Here is a 20758-nt window from a genome sequence, read left to right on the forward strand (position 1 = left end):
TTCGTTTCGTTGGGTTGCTGTTAATTACTTAAATTATTGCATCGTATGGGAGGCGCATTCCCAATCTCGTTGTACCCCTGGGTACAATAACAATAAAGATATATTGTATTGTATTGTATTGTATGAGGTTGGGTCTGTACCAGGGAATGTATGATCCCAGAGATTGCAGCAAAGCATTCTTGTAGACGCAAGGAACTGCAAGTGCTGGTTTACAAAAAAAAAAACACAAAAGCGCTGGAGTAACCCTGTAGGTCACCTCAACAATGATTTCCAATGGTTCATCTCTGGTTGCACTGAGGACACTGGATTGTTTTCTGCACTAGTATTGTGCTTATTAGTTTATTAAATATTTGTTTGTTATGTATTACCTGTGTGTATTGTGCTAATGGGTCTATTAAGTTGCTGCAAGTAAGAATTTTATTAGAGTCATAGAGTCGTAAAGAGATACGGTGTCTTTGGGTCCAACTGAGAGCGCTGTAGACCCCAACCTCTAACCTGCAGTTCTTTGAGTGAAGCTCCTAACTCCATTAACATATAGCGACAATTTAGGATTTCAATGTTAAACATTTTGCAAATTTTTACCAAAAATAAGGCTGGGACAGTGGCCAGAGACTCGAGTTCGATCCTGACTACGGGTGCTGTCTGTACGGAGTTTGTGCGTTCTCCCTGTGACCACATGGGTTCCCTCCAGGTGCTCCGGTTTCCTCCCACACTGCAAAGACGTGCAGGTTTACAGGTTAATTGGCTTCTGTAAATTGTAAATTGTCCCGAGTGTGCAGGATAGTGTTAGTTTATGGTGTGATCACTGATCAGGACGGACACAGTTGGCCAAAGGACCTGTTTCCACACTGTATTTCTAGTGTCTAATATACCGCAAAGTTCCTTGGCCTGAGGGCCTCACACCATAAAAGAACAGTCTAGCAAAGGAACATGCCCGACAGCCCACAATATCAGTGAGGAACATGATGCCAAGATAAACTAATCTCCTCTGCCTGCATGTGATCCATATCCCTCCATTCCCTGCATATAGATGTGCCAACTATCTCACTCCCAAATACGGGACAAGGTGACGTCACCGCCCCGCGCCCCACGTCACCTCACCTCACCCAGCCAGCGGCTGCGTTCTCCTGCTCCGCCAATGGCGGCCGCCCGGGTCGGGAGGCGGGTTGCTACGCAACCTCCGTTAGACGGCGGCCGGGCCTCCGGACCTAGACTGTCCGGAGCTAAAATGCCGTAAACCTAGAGTGTCGGGACCTAAGCTGGCCGGGCCTACAGCGCCGCCCAGGCCTAATAAGGGACAAGGGCGGTTCCGTACGGGACAAACCAATTTAGCCCAAAATACGGGACGTCCCGGCTAATACGGGACAGTTGGCAACCCTACCTGCATATCCCTGTGCCTAGCCAAAAGCCTCTTAAACACCACAATCGCATCTGCCTCTACCAACACCCGTGGCAGCCCGTTCCAGGCACCCACCACCCTCTGTGTAACAAACATGACCCGCACATCTCCGTTTAATTTTGCCCCTCTCACCTTAAAGCTGTGTCCTGTGGACGTTTCCACCCTGAGATAAAGGTTCTGCCTGTTTACCCTATCTGTGCCTCTCATAAGTCTGTATACTTCTTCCACGTCCCCCTTCAATTTCCAGCGTTCCAGAGAAAGCAATCCAAGCCCATAGCTAATTCCCACTATCCCAGGCAGCATTCTGGTAAACCTCCTCTGCTCCCTCTCCAAAGCCTCCACATCTTTCCTGTAATGGGGTGACCAGAACAGCACGCAACACTCCAAAGCAGCCTAATCAATAGTTTACAATGGCACTTTATTGGTCACGTGTACCAAGGTACATAAAATTCATTTTTGTATACAGTCCAGTACTGGTATCACTATAAATAAACACTTAGAAACATCTTTGATAAGCATCGCAGATACAGTACACGTGTATATTAGTAGAACACCGAGACCGTATTTACAGTCTGTGTTGGAAATAACTCCAGATGCTGGTTTGTGCCAAAGATAGACATAAAGTACTGGAGTAGTTCAGAGGGTCAGGCAGCATCTCTGGAGAAAAGGGAAAGATGACATTTCGGGTTGAGAACTTTCTTCAGACTTGAGATGCTGCTAGGGATGCTGCCTGACCTGTTGGGTTACTCCAGTACTTTGTGTTATCTTCGGTATACAGTTGCCAGTTTTGGTACGATGATTGATTTCTCTAACTTCCAGTAACCCTTGCATCCCCTCTCTCACCGACCCTCCCCCACCTGTCATTGAACTAGTTTCACTGTCGTCCTGTTGAGTTTCAGTTTGTATATCTCGTTATCACCTTTCCCCACAGCCAACAATGAACCATTGTGGGCTCCACCTTTCCTTGATCATCGTTGCTTTTTGCATATCTTCCATTCATTTGTTCCATGTACCGTCTATATCTCTCGTTTCCCTCTCCACTGTCTTTCGGTCTGAAGAAGAGTCTCGGCCCGAAATGTCACCTATTCCTTTTCTCCAGAGATGCTGCCTGGCCCGCTGAGCGACTCCAGTTGTTTGTGTCTGTCTATGGCTTCTTGACTCTTGTGCTCAGTGCCCCGATCGAGAAAAAATAAATGCAATGGTACAAAAAGTATTTTGTACAAAGTAATAATGAAAAACTTGCTATTAATCTGGTAACTTTTACAACTTCAGAATGATCCAACTGGTTTATCTCCAGTTACATCCTGCTGCAAGGCGGAAATGTGACTGCTAATTTGCTGATGGGAAGTTCCACATGCAGTGAGGTGATAATGATTTGATAAACTCTTTCAGTCTGTGGACTGACGGCTAGAAGTTGGCCAAGACACCTGGTGAAATCCTCTGGGTCTTTTTAACATTATTTTATGGAAATTTATTACATCCAGTTTCAATTTAAAAGGGTCTCCTAAACAGGCTACACTCTCATTTTAACAGTTTGAACATTTGAATTCTCCAGCTTTGTTACTTCAACTTACACTACCACCCCCTCCCCCTCCCTCCACCCAATTCGTGTGACCAGTTCCACAGTCCTCCATAATGTTTCTCTTGAGATCCCACCTTCCCCAGCCAACAATGGACCCACCAGGCACCAACCTGCCCATGCCAATCAAGGTGCTCCATCTACCCTAGCCCCACCTGCCCATGTTTGGCCCATATACCTCTAACCTGCCAGGCTTTACCCAACCCCCACCTCACTTTTCCAGCTTTCTGCCCCCCTACTACATCAATCTGAAAAAGGGTCCCACCTCGAAATGTCTCCCAGTCTGAAGAATGTGAAGAAGGGCTGGCACGGTGGCGCAGTGGTAGAGTTGCTGCCTTACAGCGCCAGAGACCCAGATTTGATCCTGACTACGGGTGCTGTCTGTATGGAGTTTGTTCGTTCTCCCCGTGACCGCGTGGGTTTTCTCCGGGTGCTCCGGTTTCCTCCCACACTCCAAAGACGTACAGTTTTGTAGGTTAATTGGCTTTGGTATAAATTGTAAATTGTCCCTAGGGCGCAGGAGAGTGCTAGTGTATGGAGTGTTCGCTGGTCGGCGCGGACTTGGTGGGCGATAATCTCTGCATTGTATCTCTAAAGGCTGAAAAAGAGTCCCGACCCAAAACATCACCTGTCCATGTCCTCCAGAGATGCTGCCTGTCCCACTGGGTTACTCCAGCACTCTCTGCCTATCTTTGACGGCAACTTAACATTGGTTGAAAGTGCACCAAACTTTCACATTGCCTAAAGACAAATGCAATGTAACTGCTGATCTCTTCATTTTAACTTCGTTTTTTTTAAAAACCAAATATATACTTCTTTATTTCATAAAATAGCCTTCACTGTGGCAAGGCATGTTCCTGAACTCTGGGTGACCTGTGGGAATCACGTACAGATCTTTCATCAAGTTTAGGCTCAACACATTAAACTAATGGAACAAAATCTCTGAAAAGCAAAGTTCCAAGCCACAAATTAACAACAATCTTAAGATTTCTACCATCTGGGGATCTGGTTGTATTTATTCAATTAAATGTTGTCCAAAATCTACAGAAGAAACACGCTAAGCTGATATATTATCAGTACATATGCCTTGGTGGAAAAATAGTAACATCTGCTGGTTAATATATGAATCCCAGAGATGCACAGAGATATCTTTTCATCCCCATCAAAATGCTCTTGAATTGCGCATTCAGGTATCTTAAATGTACGTGTATCTTCTCAAAGTCTCCAAATTAAGCTTGGAGCCTCTGTAAATCTACTCCCCCAGACAACGAAGCACATGATGGCATCAAAGGATGGTTACCAACAAGCATTTGTTATCAAAATTAATAATTTACTAGTCATAGAGTGATACAGTATGAAAGCAGGCCCTTCGGCCCAACTAATGTATTAATTAATTAATTGATTATTAATGTAAATATATATGAAATGCAAGGACAATGGTTTAATGGTTCTTTATTGTCACGTATGCACTCACTGCACAGTGAAATTCTTTTTGCACAGCTCACACGTGCACGAGCCGCCATGTTTTGGTGCCATTTACAAAGAGTCCAAAGTCCGGTCCACAGGCTCGATGTACTGGAGCGGCTCCCAATCCAGGCGAGCCCCAGGCTGCGGCAGGGCCTCCTGCATCACCCACGGCCGGCTCGGATCGCCAACGATGTTCCCCTCCTCACCTGAACTGGTGGAGCTAGAATCATGTTTAGTGTAGTTTTAGTTTAGAGCTACAGCACGGAAACAGTCCCTTTCGGCCCACCAGGTCCGCGACGACCAGCAATCCCTGCACATTAACATTGTCCTACACGCACTGGAGACAATTTACACATGCACCAAGCCAATTAACCTACAAACCTGTACGTCTTTGGAGTGTGGGAGGACACCGAAGATCTCGGAGAAAGCCCACGCGGTCACGGGGAGAACGTTCAAGCTCCGTACAGACAGCACCCGTAGTCGGGATCGAACCTTGGTCTCCGGCTGTAAGCGTTGTAAGGCAGCAACTCTACCGCTGTGCCACTGTGCTGCCCTAAAGGAGCTTAAGGTGCTGGAACCTTGCGAAGAACACAAAGTGGTGGATTAACTCAGCGGGTCAGGTAACATCTCTGGAAAACACAAAGTGCTGAAGGAACTCAGCAGGTTAGGTTAGTGGAGGGACTGAACAGGCGATGTTCCAGCTTTAGTTTTATTATTGTCACGTGTACCAAGATACAGTGAAATGGTTTGTTTTGGATGCTAACCAATCAAATCAGATATACCATGCATAGATACAATCAAGCCAAACTCAAGTACAAAAGGTAGAGCAAAGGGGAAGATGCAGAGTGCAGAATATAGTTCTCAGCATTGGACAGTATAATCTGGCATTTAAAAATCTATCAACACAAATTGGGATCATTTCTGAAGAAGGGTCCTGACCCGAAACATCACCTATCCATGTTCTCCAGAGATGCTGCCTGACCTGCTGAGTTACTCCAGCACTTTGTGATCTATGCAAGATTCCAGCATCTTAAGTTCCTTGGTGTCTATGTCTTAGATAATTTCTAATTTTACATCTGCCTTCAATTAACACGGTTGAATCCGGCTACTTGAAGGGTCTCGACCCGAAACGTCACCCATTCCTTCTCTCGAGAGATGTTGCCTGTCCCGCTGAGTTACTCCAGCATTTTGAGTCTGTCCGGTTTAAACCAGCATCTGCAGTTCCTTCCTACATACTTCCTTTGAAGCGTGAGGAGATTCAGTATACAAATACTCTCTTGAACTTCTACAGGCGTACAGTAGCGAGCGTATTGACTGGTTGCATCATGGCCTGGTTCGGCAACTTGAACTTCCAGGGGCGAAGACTGCAAAAAGTTGTGAACACTGCCTAGTCCATCACCGACTCTGACCTCCCCACCATCGAAGAGATTTACCAGAATCGCTGACTCAAAAAGGCAGCCAGCATCATCAGAGATCCACACCATCCTGGCCACACACTCATTTCACCCCTGCCATCGGGAAGAAGGTACAGGAGCCTGAAAACTGTAACATCCAGGTTCAGGAACAGCATCTTCCCCACAGCCATCAGGCTATTAAACATTATAGACTCCAAATAGACTCTGAACTATATAGACTTGGGGACATTATTTTTTACTTTTGCACAATTGTCTATTTATTTATCTGTTGTTTTTAATATATATACTGAACTATTTTTTGTTTAGTTTTGGTTATTATGGGTTTTATAGAGTACTGTGTTTACGTATCTCGTGTGCTGCTGCAAGCAAGAATGTCATTGTTCTGTTGACATATGACAATAAAACACTTGATCAACATCACACTTTACATTACAACTATAATATATCATGAAATTTCCGAGACCAATTTGATATGTAATTAAACTATGTATTCAAGCCACACAACTAATTATTAGACAATGTAAAACAACTGCTTTAAATATAGTTTCAGCCAAAATCTGACTGCGAATTGCTGTAGGCTAGAAACTAGGAACTGCAAGTGCTGGTTTATCAAGAAAAGGGACAAAATGCTGGAGTTACCCACCAGGTGATGTTTCTGGTCGAAATCCTTCATCGGACCGATTACAGGGGTGGGAAACAGAAAGAAAGCAGGACAAAGCGGGGCAGGTAATAGGTGAATATAGGTGATAATTGCTGTAAGCTATGTCAGCACATCTCCACTATCGGTCTGAGGAGAGGTCCTGACCCAAAACGTCACCCATCCCTTTTCTCCAGAGATGCTGCCTGACCCGCTGAGTTACCCCAGCACTTTGTGTGTATCTGCAACACACCAACAGTTAGACGACGTTCCTCGCTCCCACACTTTAATAGAGGTGCTCACACACTGAAGCAGCTAACAGCTCCAGTCTGAAGGTTGTCACTTTACTACCTTTAACTGGTTTGCTCAATCATATTACGGCACTGGTTTATGAATATGGATATAAGGAACTGCAGATGCTGCTGCTCCAAAAAAAACCCCACAAACTGCTGGAGTAACTGAGAGGGTCAGGTAGCATCTCTGGAGAACATGGATAAACTTTAGACTATAGAGATACAGCGTGAAAACAGGCCCTCCAGCCCACCGAGACTGCACCGACTAGCGATCACAATTTATCATTTTTACCAAAGGCAATTAACCTACAAACCTGTACGTCTATGTAGGGGGGGGGGGGGGAGAGGGGCGGGGGGGAGAGGGGCGGGGGGGAGAGGGGCGGGGGGGGAGGAAACCGGAGCACCCAGAGAAAGGAGCTAGGTAACATTTTGGGTTGGGACCCTTCTTCAGACCTTCTTATTGTAGTAGGGAGGGAGAAAGCTGGAAGAGAGGGTAAACCTGGCAAGCGATAGGTGGATACAGGTGAGGGGTGAGGGGGGGCTGTTGAATGGCAGATGATTGGACAATGGGCCAGAGATGAAAAAAAGACAAAAGATGTGAGATAAGGAGAGAAGATTCAGAGCCAGAGACCCGGGTTCGATCCTGACTACGGGCGCTGTCTGTACAGAGTTTGTACGTTCTCCCCGTGACCGCGCATGTTTTCTCCGGGTGCTCCAGTTTTCTCGAACACTCCCAAAATGTACAGGTTTATAGGTTTATTGGCTGAGGTGAAATTGTAAATTGTCCCGAGTGTGTGTAGGATAGTGTTAGTTACGGGGATAGTGTTAGTTTTCGCTGGTCGACGGGCAATTGGTTGGGTCGAAGGGCCTGTTTCCACGCTGTATCACTAAACTAAACATACATGAAATGTGAGGGCAGTGGAAGGGATTTTGGTGGTAGGGGATGGGGTGGAAGTGGAATGGGGGAGAGTGGCAGGATAGTGGGAGAAATGGGTGGACATCCAGATGGTTCACTGGGTGGGAATTAGAGAATTAGAGGATACCATGGATAGGACAGGGATGGAGGGATACGGGCCAAACACAGGCAGGTGGAACTAGCGTAGATGGGACATGTTGGCTGGTGTGGGCAAGTTGGGCCGAAGGGCCTGTTTCCACTATCACTTTATGACTCATATGACTCACTCTGGATTTTGCGGATTATTTTGTCTAGCTACCTGTATACGTAGATTGTCAAAAGACCATCCTTTATTGAAGACAATGACTCTCAACTAACCCGCGATGTCTGGTACAAAAATGTACCACGATTATATCAGACAGCACACTCAGTTCTCTGGCATTTATCTATATTACACACCGTTTCCTTTTTAAAGCTAAAATAAACCCCAGGTGGCTATTTTTGCAAAATTTTAAATATTTACGCATTTGATGTTATAAATGTAACCTCTGGCAAATTGATTATATGAAAGATTGATTGAAAATTGCAGCTTGGAAACAGACACTTTGGCCCACCGAGTCCACACCGACCATTGATCACTTGTTCACACTAGTTCTATGTTATCCCACTCCCTGCACACTCGGGGGTGATTGACAGAGGGCCAATTGAACTACAAACCCGCACGTCTTTGGGATGCGAGAGGAAGCTGAAGGACCCAGAGGAAACCCACGAGGTCACGGGGAGGTACTATAACAAGATTAAATAGGAAACTGAGGGGCAACCTTTTCTCACAGGGTGGGTATGTGGAACGAGCTGCCAGAGGAGGGAGCTAAGGTAGGGGCATTGAAACAACATTTGGACGGGTACATGGATAAGGAAAGGTTTAGAGGGATATGGACCAAACATGGGGAGATGGGACTAGTGTAGATGGGGCATCTTGGTCGGCATGGACAAGTTGGGCTGAAGGTTTCCATGCTATGTGACTCTAAGACTCCAATGGCTTAATCTCACTTTGATGTAATTCCTCTCCAACCTGATTCATTGCAACAGGGATTCAATGCGGAAAAAGCCAGTGGACTCAGATCATACCGAGGAGCATCGAGTAGAGAGAACGGGAGGTCATGTTGCAGTTGTATAAGACGTTGGTAAGGCCGCATTTAGAGTATTGTGTTCAATTCTGGCCACCATGTTATAGGAAAGATGTTGTCAAGCTGGAAAGGGTGCAGCGAGGATTTACGAGGATGTTCCCAGGACTAGGCCTGAGCTCCAGGGAGAGGTTGAGCAGGCTGGGACTCTATTCCCCACAACGCAGGAGGATGAGGGGTGATCTTATAGAGGAGTAGAAAATCATGAGAGGGATAGTTTGGGTAGATGCACAGAGTTGCCCAGAGTAGGGGAATCGAGGACCAGAGGACACAGGTTTAATGTGAAGGGGAAAAGATTTAATAGGTATCTGGGGGGTAATTTTTTCACACAAAGGGTGGTGGGTGTATGGAACAAGCTGTCAGAGGAGGTAGTTGTTGAGGTAGTGACTATCCCAACATTTGGGATGTTAGACAGGTACATGGATAGGACAGGTTTGGAGGGATATGGACCAAATGCAGGCAGGTGGGACTAGTGTAGCTGGGACATTGTTGGCTTGTGTGGGCCTGTTGGGCCCAAGGGCCTGTTTCCACGCTGTATCACTCTATGACTCCATGTCTCTGACACTGCTGAAGTCGGTGGAGCGCTGCTTGGATGGGAGATGCAGAAAGTGAATTATGATTCCCGATGGGGAAGTGAAGAAGATATTGTCATAATGCTCCTTATAAATCATGGGAATGGAATCTGGCTCAGTTCAAGCTTCTTCAGTCTCCAGGGTTCAGCTACAGATCAGTCAGGAATATGAGTGGAAAGGCTCATTGCTCCCCATCAGTTCTAAGATAGCATCAGGCCCAGCGCTATGCCGCCGGCTCCTTCCACCGCCGCTCCCTGCAGCTGCCACAGTCCGCGCTCGATCCACTCGCTCGCCCGGCTGCTGTAGAGCCTCCCGCGGCCGCCCCCACCAACACCACCGCCCGCGACCACCGCAAACCCACCGTCTGTCACCCCCAGCAGCCGCCCCTCCGCCTCAGTGCCCCAATAGTTGCCATGCCCCACTTCCCCAAAATGACTACAAAACATAAGGGCACTCTTGGAGGGAGCGGGAGGTGAGTTTACGGATCGTTTATGGATCGTTCACAGCTGCTGGCTTTCCCCTTGATCTTCCACCATTCTCCCTGCCAGAGGTTCGTATGGAAACAGTGGAATGTTGTGTCACTGTGATACAGAGCCAAACCTCCGAGTCTTGGAACACAATAAGCTGGAACAAAGTTGATGGGGCGTCATGTTTCATTTGGACTTTACTGGACTTTATCTCGCACTAAACGTTATTCACACTATTCCCTTTATCATGTATCGGTACACTGTGGACGGCTCGATTGTAATCATGTATTGGCTTTCCGCTAACTGATTAGCACACAACAAAAGCTTTTAAACTGTACCTCAGTACACGAGACAATAAACTCAACTCAACTCAAACTAAACTAAACTAAACTAAACTAAACTAAACTAAACTAAACTAAACTAAACTAAACTAAACTAAACTAAACTGAGCTAAAGTAAACGAAAGTAAACTAAAGTTAACTAAACTAGGTTGCAAAGGAGGTTTACCAGAATGTTGCCTAATTTAGGGGGTAGTAGCTTTAAAGAGAGGTTGGACAAACCTGTGTTGTTTTCTCTGGAGTGTTGGGGGTTGGGGGGCGACCTGATAGAAGTATATAAAATTATGAGAGGCATAGATAGGGGAGACAGTCAGAACCTTTTTCCCAGGATGTAATTTTCAAATACTTGAGGGCAGGGCATTAAGGTGAGAGGGTCTATGTTTAAAGGAGGTGTGCGGAGCAGGTTTTTTTACACAGAGGGTGGTGAGTGCCACAGGTTCTCAATACCCCTGCCAAGTGCTTTTTTTTTAATGGCTCAGGCCATAGGCATGGTGGTGTGGCGGTAGAGTTGCTGTCTCACAGGGCCAGAGACCTGGGTTCGATCCTGACTACGGGTGCTGTACAGAGTTTGCACGTTCTCCCCGTGACTGCGTGTGTTTTCTCTGGGTGCTCCAGTTTCCATCCACACTCCAAAGACATACAGGTTTGTAGGTTAATTGCCCTCTGTAAATAGTCCCGTCTGTACGGTAGTGCTGAAGGGCCTGTTTCCATGCTGTATCGCTAACATCAACAATCTCTTTAAAAAAAAACATTTGTAAAGAGACTTGGTTCTGAGGAAGGAAAATGTCCCTAAATGTTAATGTTTATGAGAAAGCACACCACATTTTGGATTGTCTTTGACAAGGACTGTTGCCAGATCCATTGCCAGCTGACCCCACCCACCGGCGTTGAACCTCACCACAGGCAGAGAGATAATCTCACTGATCCATCATTTCTGACAAGTGTCTGGCAACAGTGTTCACACTGCTAGTGGGCCAGAGGCAGGATATCCAGAGACCCCAGCTCCACATTGTCCTGGGAACCTTTAGCAACCTCTGTTACCATCAAAGGCCTTTCAACAATCTTTTAAAAATCTGAAAGATTCATTCAAAAGCTATAACAGAGAAAGAACAATGAATTTAAAAGCCCAAAACAATTAATTTAATGTAAGTTTTTGTTTAATAGTCAATAGTGGTCTATTTGTCACATAGGCAACTGCACATTGAATTCCATCTCTTACACATGCGGACACCACCGGTTTAGACATACAGAATGGACACATGGCCTTCAGACCAACGAGTCCACACCAACCAGCACCAGTCACCCACACACTAGTTCTATCCTACACACTGGGGACAATTATACAGAAGACAATTAAGCTACAAACCCGCATGTCTTTGGATTGTGAGAGGAAACTGCAGCACCCGGGGAAAACCCATGGGAGAACGTAGAAGCTACGTACAGACAGCACCCGTAGTCAGGGGCGAACTTGGGTCCCTGGTGCTGTATGGCAGCAACTCTACCGCTGCACCTCTGTCCTGCCAACAGATTAAAATATTTATAATATTAACAAATTATTAAAGACTATAAAATAGTTAACTCATAGAACATAGAATGTGGAAAATAGATCATAAAAAAAATACATAGAACACAGAACATAGCATAAGAACATAACATGGCATAAAAACAGGCCCTTCGGCCCACAATGTCTGGGCGGAACATGATTCCAAGACCACCTCTTTATCTGCCTGCACATGATCATGATCCATATCCCTCCATTCCATGAGCATCCTATACAAAAGTCTTTTGATTGCCACTGTTGTATCTCCCTCAACCACCACCCCAGACAATAAGTAGCACAACAAATAGGCAGAGAAAATTCAGAAATATAAAATCAAAGTTGATATGTGACAAAAAATGTGGCATTCTCATTTGTCTAGATTTAAGACACTGACAGCCCCTTTATATGTGACTATAACAGTAAGGAAATTGAAACCAATTATAGCATAAAAACTGTCCTGACCAAACCCTACACACAATTGTATGAGAAGTAGAGCTTAAAGTCATTTTGAAAGTTGAGGTTGGAAGAGAAAAAACAAGGTTCTGTTGAATTTGATAGGTTGTTAGATAGAGAGATACAGCACGGAAACCAGGCCCTTCGATCCACCAAGTCCGTGCCGTCCATCGATTACCCATTCATACTAATCCCACACTCATCTAATACAAAGTGCTGGAGTAACTCAGTGGGTCAGGCAGCATCTTTGGAGAAAATGGATAGGTCTTCAGTCTGAAGAAGGGTTTCGACCCGAAACGTCACCTACCCATGTTCTCCAGAGATGATGGCTGACCCGCTGAGTTACTCCAGCGCTCTGTGTCTATCTTTGGTATAAACCAGCATCTACAAATTCTATTCCTCCCAAATTCTATAACTCGCCCACACTCTAAGGTCAATATGCAGAAGCCAATTAACCTACAAATCCATACGTCTCTGGGATGTGGGAGGAAACCAGAGCACCCGGAAGAAACCCACGCTGTCACAGGGAGAAAGTGCAAACTCCACACAGTTAGCAGCCAAGGTCAGGATTAAACCCAGGCCTCTGGTGTTGTGAATCAGTAGCTCTATTGCTGCACGACTGTGCTTTGTAGAGCTTACTATTGTTAAGCCAGCTGTTTTTTTCATGTCATAGGAGCAGAATTAGGCCATTCAGCCCATTAAGTGTATTCCACCATTCAATCATGGCTGATCTATCTTTCCCTCTCATCCTCTCCACATCCACTCTATCCAGTCCTTTCACGATTCGGTAAGTTTCAATGACGTCCCCCCTCATCCTTCTAAACTCCAGTGAGTACAGGCCCAGAGCCATCAAACACTTATCATATGTTAACCCAATCATCCCCGGATCATTCTTGTAAACCTCCTCTGGATGAGGGGGGAATCTCACTGAAACTAACCGAATAGTGAATGGTTTGGACAGAGTAGATCTGGGGAGGATGTTTCCACTAGTGGGAGAGTCTAGGACTAGAGGTCATAGGCTTAGAATTAAAGGACATTCCTTCAGGAAGATGAGGGTGACGTATCTGTGGAATTCTTTGCCACAGAAGGCTGTGGAGGGCGTCAATGGATAATTTTAAGGCAGAGATTAGTACGGGTGATATGGGTTATGGGGAGAAGGCAGGAGAATAGGGTTGAGAGGGGAAAATAGATCAGCCATGATTGAATGGCGGAGTAGACTTGATGGGCCGAATGGCCTAATTCTGCTCCTGTGAACATGAACTTATGACCCTCTCCAACGCCGGCACATCCGTCCTCAGATATGAGGTCCAAGCACGTTTTCACATTTTGCATGTAAATGAGAATGAAATTGCAAAATTAGTCAGGGTAACAGGTGCAAGGATCATCGCGTGGTGCTATTTCTGTTGGGTGGTTGAGTAGGTACTGACTAGGAAGCCAGGGGGAAATCCCTCCTCTTCCCCACACAGTATCGAGGTATCTATTTAGCCTTCAAAACAGCCAGATAGCGACTTGGTCAAAGTCACTTCTGAAAAATAATGCAAAACTTGGATTGTATTCTCCAGAGCGCCAGAGAGTGAGAGGAGACTTGATAGAAGTGTATAAAATTATGAGAGGCCCGCACTGGGTAGACAGTCAGAACCTTTTTCCCAGGATAGTGATATCAAATACCTGTGGGTACAGATTCAAGGTGATTGCGGCAACGTTTGAAGGAAGTGTGTGGGGCAGGTTTAGTCTTTAGAATTTAGGCTTTGGACACACAGTGCGGAAACAGGTCCTTCGGCCCACCGAATCCGCACCAACCAGCGCTCACCCCGTACACTAGCACTATCCTACACACTAGGGACAATTTACAATTTTTACCAATGCCAATTAACCTCCAAGCCCGCATGTCTTTGAGATGTGGGAGGAAAGCGGAGCACCCGGAGAAAACCCACGTGGTCACAAGGAAAACGTACAAACTCCACACACAGACAGCACCCGTAGTCAGGATGGAACCCGGGTCTTTGGCGATGTGAGGCAGCAACTCTACCGCAGTGCCCCTTCTTCAGAGTTATTGTGGACAATCGGCAATCATGGGCACCATTCCCTCCCCCTACAGTCCATTATATCTGTACTACACTTTGTACAATCACGGGTAACTGAACTGTAATGATGCAGCACGTCAGGCGATATTCTGAGAATTGTAGATTTGTTTTACAGGGTGGAGTGGAATTCTGGCAGGAGATGTTAAAAGGAAAAGTGTGTTTTTTGTTTTAGCTCAGTGATGTTGGAATTCATATTTCCTGTTATTCATTCTCGCGTGACTGCCTTGCTCAGGCAACACATCTCCAAGCTGATCACTTGCTTATTTGGGTCACACATGTCACACATCAGATGTATGTGAAGGGTTGCAAGATCGCAGGCCTCCACTGACAAGCTTGCTGCAAGTCTGTGTGACGGTGCACAGTGCACACGCGGTAGAATTCTCTGAATTCATTCAAGAGAGAGCTAGATAGAGCTCTTAAGGATAGCGGAGTCAGGGGGTATGGGGAGAAGGCAGGAATGGGGTACTGATTGAGAATGATCAGCCATGATCACATTGAATGGCGGTGCTGGCTCGAAAGGCCGAATGGCCTCCTCCTGCACCTATTGTCTATTGTCTATTGTCTATTGTCTATTGCTTGTAATGCCCACAGTCACACAGTGTGGAAACAGGCCCTTCGGCCCAACTTGCCCATGCTGACCCAAGATGCCCCATCTACACTAGTCCCACCTGCCCACGTTTGGCCTATATCCCTATATAACTTTATTAGTTTATTACTGTCACGTGTACTGAGAAACAGTGAGAAGCTTTTGTTTGCGTGCTATCCAGTCAAACCAAGCCATAGCATACATGAGCACAATCAAGACATTCACAAGCACAACAGGTAGTGCAAAGAGAAAAATGTCGGAGTGCAGAATATAGAGTTACAGCAATGTACCGTTGCAGTTACAGAGTAACAGAGCAGGATGGCACAATGGTGGCACATTGGTGCAGCGGTAGAGTTGCTGCCTTACAGCACCACAGACCCGGGCTTGATCCTGACTATGGGTGCTGTCTGTACAGAGCTTGTATGTTCTCCCTATGACCTCGTGGGTTTTCTCCGGGTGCTCCGGGTTCCTCCCACACTCCAAAGACGCGCAGGTTTGTACGTGAATTAGCTTCAATAAAATTGAAACATGGTCTCGAGTGTGTAGGATGGTGATCACTGGTCGGCTCAGACTCAATGGACAGAAGGGCCTATTTCCGCGCTGCATCTCTAAAGAATCGCACGACAAGGTGAGCAACAAATAATATTTGAAGAACGAGTTGTGCTTTCTTGAATCTGAGAAAATAAATTAAAATGAGTCTAATATACCACAGTTGAACCTACTGAAGACAAACGTTATTTTCTGTAATTGCTGCAAGTATTAAAACTCAACAGCTAGGTTTGTCAAATTCACATCTGTGGTTTGGTATCATTTTCTGTAAAACCTAAGAGAGTCATTATCACCTTTGCTGTCCAATTTGGAACCAATTTGTCTCTGCTTTGAGTTACCAGCGGATGTCACTAGCGCGTCTTCCTGCTAATGTTCCCATTAACTGTTCGTCAACAGAATGGATGGAAGAAGATTGCCAAGAATAATATTGAACTGCTGCTTTTGGTTTCTGACATAGCATCTTGTCCAACTCAAACGAACTTTGAGATCGTCAGGGTTGGGAGTCAGACTAACACAGTCGTTGACTTTGGGTGAGTAAGGACCAAGGCATCAGCTTGCTCTTTCCATAATTCTTTCTACTTTTATGGGATCAACATTAACGCAACACATCCTAAATGCTGTTTATGGTGAAATATTATTATATTACAACAGTAAGAAAGGTTTAGAGGGATGAGGGCTGAACGCGGAAATGTACAGATACATAATTTGTACCTCTGAGATGGATTGTTAGAGCAGCTTGTAATGGAGTCTACCAGAGAGAAGGTAATTCTGGTTTTAGTGTTGTCCAATGAACGAGAATTAATAAGGGAACTCAAAGAAAAGGAACCGCTAGGAGGTAGCGACCATAATATGATAAGTTTTAATCTGCAATTGGTGAGGGAGAAGGTCAAATCAGAAGTGTCAGTGTTGCAGTTGAACAAAGGGGGCATGAGAGAGGAGCTGGCCAAGGTCGACTGGAAAAGTATCCAAGCAGGAATGATGGTGGAACAGCAATGGCAGGAGTTTCTGGGCATAATCCAGAAGATGCAGGATCATTTCATTCCAAACGGGGAAGAAAGATTCTAAGGGGAACAAGGGAAGTTAGGGATGGAATAAAACTCAAAGGAAAGAGGTATAACTTAGCAAAGAGTAGCAGGAAGCCGAAGGATTTGGCAGCCTTCAAAGGACAACAAAAGGTAACAAAAAGGGCAATACGGGGTGAAAAGATGTAGTACGAAGGTAAGGTAGCCAAGAATATAAAGAAGGATAGTAAAGGCTTCTTTAGGTATGTTAAGAGGAAAAGATTAGTAAAGACAAATGTGGGTCCCTTGAAGACAGAAACAGGTGAAATTATTATGGGGAGCAAGGAAATGGTCTGCATCCCAGGGTACATAAGGAGTTATCGGACTTATCATCGGTGGAGCCGGCCGTCTTCGGAGGCTGCGGGAGCGGCTGCGACTCACCTTAGGCTCGGGCCGCTGCGGACCATCCGGCGCGGCCTGCAACCACAACAACCTGACCGCGGGAGAGGACGGCAGGAGAAGGGAAAGACATTGTGGCCTTCCATCACAGTGAGGAGAGGACTGGAGGAGACTCACTGTGATGGATGTTTTCTTGATGGATGTTTCTTTTGTGTGTTTTGGGGGTTGTGTAATTTTAATGCCTATTTTGATGCTTTTGTTGTTGGACTGTGGGTGACTGAATTTCGTCCAATTTGGATGACAATAAAGCTATCTTGAATCTTGAATCTTGAATCTCTTGAGGTGGCTCTAGAAATCGTGGACTCATTGGTGATCATTTTCCAATACTCTATAGATTAAAGCCTTTGATAATGTCCCACACAGGAGATTAGGGAAAAATTAGAGCACATTGTATTGGGGGTAGGGTATTGACATGGATGGAGAATTGGTTGGCAGACTGGAAACAAAGAGCAGGAATAAACGGGTCCCTGTCAGAATGACAGGCAGTGGTGAGTGGAGTGCCGCAAGGCTCAGTGCTGGGGCTGCAACCATTTACAATATATATTAATTATTTGGATGATGGAATTAAAAGTAATACGAACAAATTTGCAGATAACACAAAGCAGGGTGGCAGTGTGAACTGCAAAGAGGATGTCAGGAGGTTGCAGGGTGACTGGGACAGGTCGAGTGAGTGGGTAGATGCCTGGCAGATGCATGGCAGATGCAGTATAATGGTAGATAAATGTGAGGTTATCCACTTTGGCGGCAAAAACAAGGAGGCAGATTATTATCTCAATGGTGTCAGGTTAGGTAAAAGGGAACTGCAACGAGATCTGGGTGTCCTTGTACACCAGTCACTGAAAGTAAACATGCAGGTACAGCAGGCAGTGAAGAAAGCTAATGGCATGTTGGCCTTCACAACGAGAGGATTTGAGTACAGGAGTAAAGAGGTCCTTCTGCAGTTGTATAGGGCCCTGGTGAGACCACATCTGGAGTATTGTGTGCAGTTTTGGTCTCCTACTTTGAGGAAGGACATCCTTGCTATTGAGGCAGTGCAGTGTAGGATCACGAGGTTAATCCCCAGGATGGCGGAACTGTCATATGAGGAAAGATTGGAAAGACTGGATTTGAATTCACTGGAATTTAGGATGAGAAGGGATCTTATAGAAACGTATACAATTATAAAAGGACTGGACAAGCTAGATGCAGGAAAAAATTTCCTAATGTTGGGGAAGTCCAGAACCAGGGGCCACAGTCTAAGAATAAATGGGAGGCCATTTAAAACTGAGGTGAGAAAAAACTTTTTCACCCAGAGAGTTGTGAATTTGTGAAATTCTCTGTCACAGGAGGCAGTGGAGGCCAATTCACTGGGTGAATTTAAAAGAGAGTTAGATAGAGCTCTAGTGGCTAGCGGAATCAAGGGATATGGAGAGAAGGCAGGCACGGGTTACTGATTGTGGATGATCAGCCATGATCACAATGAATGGCGGTGCTGGCGCGAAGGGCCAAATGGCCTCCTCCTGCACCTATTTTCAATGTTTCTATAATTTGTTGAAAATGGCCTCGCAGGTAGATCGGGTTGTCAAAGTGGGCCGCCCGCACATTGCCTTCATCAGTCAGAGCATTGAGTATAGAAGTTAGAATGTCATGTTGTACAAGATGTTGGTGAGGCCACATTTAGAATATTGTGTTCAGTTTTGGGCACCATGTTACAGCAAAGATGTTGTCAAGCTGGAAAGGGTGCAGAGAAGATTTACAAGGATGTTCCCAGGACTCGAGAGCCTGAGGCCCAAAATGAATGAATGAATGAATGAATAAGTTTATTGGCCAAGTATGCATATACAAGGAATGTGCCTTGGTGCTCCGCTCACAAATGACAACACAAACATACAGTTAACAATTAAGAATAAAGCATAAACACATCAAAACAATAAGGATACACCATTACGGTTTGAACACGTGGGTGAAAATAAACCAGGGCAAAAAAGAGACTACAGACTTTGGTTATTGAGTAGAACTATCACTCGTGGAAAAAAAGCTGTTTTTATGTCTGGCTGTGGCTGCTTTGACAGTCCGGAGTCGCCTTCCAGAGGGAAGTATTTCAAAGAGTTTGTGGCCAGGGTGAGAGGGGTCAGAGATGATCTTGCCTGCTCGCTTCCTGGCCCTTGCAGTGTACAGTTCGTCAATGGGGGGAAGGTTGCAGCCAACAACCTTCTCAGCTGTGCGAACGATCCGTTGCAGCCTCCGGATGTCGTGCTTGGTGGCTGAGCCAAACCAGACCATGATGGAGAAGGTGAGGACGGACTCAATGATAGCAGTATAGAATTGGACCATCCTTGCCTGTGGCAGATTGTGTTTCTTCAGTTGCCGCAGGAAGTACATCCTCTGTTGGGCCTTTTTGACTGTGGAGTCGATGGTGGCCCCCCATTTAAGGTCCCTGGAGATGATGGTTCCAAGGAACTTAAATGATTCCAGAGATGTGACTATGGTGTTGTTGATGGTGAGTGGGGGGAGGGGAGGGGGATCTCTTTGAAAGTCTACAATTAGTTCCACTGTCTAGAGAGCATTGAGCTCCAGGTTGTTGCGATGGCACCAGGACGCCAGCTGTGTCACTTCCCATCTGTAGGCAGATTCCACCCCATCCTGGATCAGTCCAATCAGGCTAGTGTCATCCGCAAACTTGAGGAGCTTGACAGAGGAGTCTGTGGAGGTGCAGTCTTCTCAAAAAATGTGAGGAATAGATCAGGTGAATGCATAGAGTCTCTTGCTGAGAATAGGGGAATCGAAAACCAGAGGACATAGGTTTAAGGTGAGAGGGGAAAGATTTAATACGACCCTGAGGGGTAACTTTTTATACAGAAAGGATAGTGGGTGTATGGAACGAGCTGCTGTAGGAGGTAGCTGAGGTAGGTACTATCACAATGTTTAAAAATATTTAGACAGGTACATGGATAGGACACGTATGGAGGGATATGGGCCAAATGCAGGTAGGTGGGACTAGTGTAGCTGGGACATGTTGGCCAGTGTGGGCGAGTTGGGCCGAAGGGCCTGTTTCCACACTGTATCACTCTATGTGGGACTCTAGGTGGGACTCGTGTAGATGTGGTATCTTGGTCGGTATGGGTGAGTTGGACTGAAGGGCCTGTTCGTGCTGGAGAACTCTGTCTTTTTATGACTGTGGAATAGGCAGAACAGTCAGAAGGGGCTGGAAGATCGATATTTTAACTTTAAGTGAGGCATTAAACCAGGTACTAGAAAAGCAGATAAAATCTAACTGTATGAACTCAAATTTCACTGTACCTTAGTATGTACATGTGACAATAAACTGACCTTGAAACCTTGAACATATATCAGGTTATATATAAAACTGCAGATGTTGGAATCTTGCAAGGAACAGTAAGTGCTGGAGAACTCAGCGGGTCAGGCAGCATCTGTGGAAGGAATGGCTTTGGTATAATGAAATGGCTATTTAATTTTACATTGTACAGTGTTAAACTGGCTTTGAAGGTTTGAAGAAATTATTTCTTCACTTCAAAACTCACTGCAGAAAAGTCCTCTATCATCGAACTTTGGGTCAATAGTTTTCATCTTTTGATTTGATTACGTTATAATTTCAGAGCAATGGAGTCATAGGTCTGTACTGCCTGGAAACAGACCCTTCGGCCCACCTTGCCCGTGTTGACCAAGTTGGCATATTGGGCTAGTTCCATTTGCCTGCATTTGCTCATCTCCCACTAAACCCTTCTTATCCATGTACCAATCCAAACATCTTTTAAATGCTGTTATAGTGCCTGCCTCAACTACCTCCTATGGCAGCTCGTTCCATACATCCACCACCCTCTGTGTTAAAAAGTCGTCCCT

Source organism: Rhinoraja longicauda, chromosome 12 (assembly GCF_053455715.1).
Source record: "Rhinoraja longicauda isolate Sanriku21f chromosome 12, sRhiLon1.1, whole genome shotgun sequence".
NCBI classification, from domain to species: Eukaryota; Metazoa; Chordata; class Chondrichthyes; order Rajiformes; family Arhynchobatidae; genus Rhinoraja; species Rhinoraja longicauda.